Here is a 4,594-nt window from a genome sequence, read left to right as displayed (position 1 = left end):
CCATTGTCAAACATTTCATCACTGGAATATGGTGAGGAATTGTTTAAAATCACCTTACAACTTCTTGATCTTGACAAGGACATGACCTGAAGAATCCCTACCACCTTTTGGTATATGACCATAGAACAATTAGTAATGTGATATTTGGGAATAGAAGTATGGTCACCATTGGTCTTCCTCCGACCGGCAGTAAAACCCTTGCTAAAGTGGGGCGTCCGTTTGGCTGTGCGGGATGTACAAATATGCAGCCATGTCCGGTCAGAATGGGGACGTTAAATCCGATGCCTCGTGTAAATAGAGTGCCACGCTCTTTGCACGTTAAGAACCCTTGCAACAACTCTTTGAGGGGTCCGTAGGTTACCTGTTGTAAGGCTAAATTTCTGTCCCTATCCAATATACCCTCATTTCCCGTGGCAGTCTAAATTTCTCCGACCTTAATCCCGGAAGCCCCTATTACAGAACCTACCTATTGTATTTATTGTTAACTTGTTCTCGTCCTGAATATGCATGAAATATTTGCCACTGGACGTTAAGCAACCAACAATCAATCAATCAATCCATGTTACCAAAACATTATTATATAATTAATAATGCTCTTTTGATTCACAATTACCGAATTCACATTACTAGGCCCACACTACCTGCCTTTTTTTTCTTTTTAAACTTGGCATCCTGGTTTTTAATGTTGTGCTCTAAAAAAAAGGTTCATTGGAAGAAACTTAGACCTTTTTGATAAAAATTACGTCTCAACTTCACAAATAATACACGATGGTCTTGAAGTATAGACTCTAGGTACTGACTTTGTTTATCATCTTAATATCGTGTTATAGTATTCTTTTATTGGCCTTTGTACTTTATTACTCGAACTGTTTAGCCTATTTTTGGCAGTGCTCATTTGACGTGGCTCGGTACGTGGACATCCCGTCATTGTGTTAATTGTGCTGTGGTATTCTTTTCTTTTGTTTTTGTTAAGGCGCTTTGTCTATATACCTGTTTTATAACGTCAGCATAATAATTGCTAATCCTAGGTGTATCATATTATATCATTTCTTTCATTTTTAACAAATTATGTTGAATTGCATCTCAAAGCAGAAATTTTGAGCATGTGGTACCATATAATGTTGAAAGCATGGTAAATTATTTCTTTTAACAAGAGTGCACACCCTAAGATGTTTCGCCTGGTTTATAACTCGTGATTGAATTCATGTGCAAGTCTGTAATAGGAAGATTTTACTACAAGTTGATGTTTTAAATAACCTTAACATCATCAATAATCCATGAAAATGAAGTCACGGTCAGATTAATCACGCACGACACCTATCAAACATTTCTTGCATACCCCAAATATAGAGGCCCTATTGGTTATAGTATATGAGAAATAGAAGAAACCACAAATACAAAATTTTGTGCAATGGACCATGCAATTGAGGTCAAGGTCAGGTTGAACCATGCCAGTCAGACATGTACACCTTACACTCATTCAATACACCGATTGTAGTTGGCCTACTGCTTATAGAATCTGAGATACAGACTGTACCACAAAACATAAACCCTACCCGACTGACCTTGCAAAGAAGCCATATACCAAATATAGTAACCTTGCTACTCATAATAAAAAAAGCCATTAACTCAATCAAAAATAAGGTCAAGGACAATGGACATGTGATAGACGAAAACTTTGTAACATAAGGTATAAGGTACAAGGTACGAAGCATCCAGGTCTTCTAGCTTTTGAAAATACAAAGCTTTACACAAATAGTTTGCACCATCGTCACTAGTGGTTTGTAATACCTATGTTCTCACATTATGCCACATTGTCACAAGTGGGACAAAAACTAGTCAGTGTTTTCTTAAAAAAGCAACAACTTAATACTATAGCTATAGTTGTATTATCATTATAGTAACCTCTGCGAATAGTCTTTTTGTCACATTCTCTATATAGTATTTATGGCCACAGCATGTCCTGTATGCTATTGCAAATTAATATTTATTCATTCATTGAAATCAGCATCACTTTCAGTCTTTAAAATAATGATTCAACAGTCGATAATTAGTGAAGAAATCTGTTTGGATCATTAAATAGAAAAGTTTCTTTTTACACTTAACTTATCTAGTTTTTGATACATTTACTATTTCGCATAATCTTGTCAGTATGTGAATTATGTGAATCACATTTATACAAGTATATATAGACATCCGTTATAGACAATATTCTTTGAAAGGTTTATACTTGACATACTTGTGTAAAATTTCCATTGAAAGAAATCATCATAAGGCACATAAATTTATTTAGCATCATATAAAATAAATATTTGACAAAACACAAAACAATTCATCAAATCCAGAAATAACTTTATCATTGTGGTCACCAAAATCAGGAGATTAAGGTACCAAAATATCTGAGCTGCTTTTTCGGACATTCTACACAGTCCTATGGAAATATAAATTATAAATAGGCAAATAGTAATTAACAAAATGTAAACGTTTTTTTTACATCATTCAAAAAGAAATATGACCAACAATGCATAAAAAGAAAAATCTCATTATTTCATTCTAATTACAAATACAGTGAATTCCTGTCAGTTATATAAGTATGCAGTCATCTTAAACAAATTAAAAAAGTCCGGACATTTAAAATTTTCATGAAATACCACTAAGTTCATGGGTCATATCCCTATTTTGCCAGTAATCTACAACTCTAAAACAAAAAATCCTTAAATGGCATTCATTGTGAATGCTTCATCACTGGTCACAATACTTATCAGTTCCCTGTGAAACTCTTGTTAGGATACATATCCAACAGGCAAATCTATCAGATTTCCACAAGTGTGGGCACGAGGACATCTATTAAGTCCAAAAGAATTACTAAATGTCACCTTTATACCCTCTGTTGGCATAAGTGGTGATCCTGTTACAAAGCATATAAATTGCTCCAACACTTCAAAGGTTATTTCTCTTATAAAATTCTGGAGGTAATAAAATATAACCTCTTCATCAGCTCTCAGATTTTCATCTGTTTTCAAAGTCCAAAACTTTTTCTCCACTAGGCAGCAGTGAGGCAAAAAAGTTTGGTTATACTCATTGAGTTCAATTTGAAGAAATAATTTTCAACAAAGAAATCAGAAAATCCCTTTTTCAGGAACTTGCACAAATAGTTTGGCTTGTCTAGAAGTTCACTGTTAGCCATATCAAGGATTTGATTTTTCAAATTTTCAACTGAAGGATATGAATGCATTCCATATGTTTGAAACATACTTGCAATCATATCTTTATCCCTCTCTGACCAATGAGAAGAGCTCAGAAGGCGCTTCACCAGCGTCCTCTCAGGAAAAGAAACATTGAGCAAAAAATCCCGAAGAAGTTACTCCTGGTCAATAATTTCTGGATCAGAAATAGTGGATAGCAGTAAACGTCGAAACAAGTTTGGTGGTAAAATACCACACAAACCTATCATGTGACACAACACCCTTCCAATAGCTGCAAATATATCTGCAGCTTCTCTTCTTCTGTGGATAGGAAAAGAGGGAACAACGCTATCTTCTCGGAAAAATTCCTGACATGCCTTTTTCCAAAATGAAGAAAACATGTCTCTTGTAAGTCCACCTAAATCTCCTCCAATTTTTCCTTCAAATATTACTTTAATTTTAAAGTTAAGGATGGTTGAATCTTGGTAGTATTGCAATACATCTTTAATAATATTGTTCCTCTTTATTTTTAGTTCTTTCTCTGGTATTTCCTGATGAGTGTTTTAATGGTTGAAATCACTGAATTACAAAATAAATAGTTGAAATGAAAATGTTGTTTACTTGACATGTGACACATGCTTCCATTTATAATAGATTTTCTTATTTCATCATAAAGTGTCACACACTTTGGTCTATGTGCATACTCAATAAAGGACATTCTTGGACATTGTAGACAAGAATATAATTCATTACAAAAATCTGTTTTGTTGATCTTGTATTGCTCATCATTAAGTCCATTTAGCTTCGATCTGTCTTCATTATTTTTTTGCTTAAAACACAAAAGAGAGTAAAAATCCACATTGTAAGTGCAATCACTCCTATAAAAAGTGACAGATAGCCTTCTTACTATATCTGCAAAATTTGATTTGTTAGTAAATCTTGCCTTGCTGATTATTTTTGTGGTTTAAAGTGTCTATTTATCTTTTTTAATATTTAACATAAATGGCAAAATATAAAAAAAATGGTGAAAATTGACTTTAAAGGGCAAAAACTTGCATAAGTATAATGGTCTATACAACTATACACAACTTTGTAGATCATCAGTTCATTTGTCTGTAATTTCCCTATATTAGCTAATTTTGTACATGTATGTTTCATTGTTAACTATATGTTAAACATTGTTAATCCACAAAAGTTATTCTGTAAATATAAGTCTAGTAAATTACCTGTCTATAAGTCAAGATCCTCAAGCAATTGATTACCAACAGATGAAATAATCTGAAACAAGATGATAACTAAATCTTTAAAAGCAGACAAAAGAACAAGTGATTGATGGACATGAAAACCTTAGAGGGGCATTAGCTACGAGATAAAAATAAGCTTAAACATATTGTTATTGAATTATTCAT

At 33.2% G+C, this 4,594-nt stretch overlaps 1 pseudogene; it reads right to left on the bottom strand.

The window, feature by feature from the left end:
• Nucleotides 1–2,539: 2,539 nt before the first annotated feature.
• Nucleotides 2,540–3,742, bottom strand: LOC127719307 (uncharacterized; annotated as a pseudogene).
• Between the last annotated feature and the right edge of the window lie 852 nt (nucleotides 3,743–4,594).

Source organism: Mytilus californianus, unplaced genomic scaffold, assembly GCF_021869535.1.
Source record: "Mytilus californianus isolate M0D057914Y unplaced genomic scaffold, xbMytCali1.0.p SCAF_11, whole genome shotgun sequence".
In the NCBI taxonomy this organism is placed as follows: Eukaryota; Metazoa; Mollusca; class Bivalvia; order Mytilida; family Mytilidae; genus Mytilus; species Mytilus californianus.
Note: the sequence above shows the minus strand (reverse complement) of the source record. Positions and strands in the feature narration are given on the sequence as shown.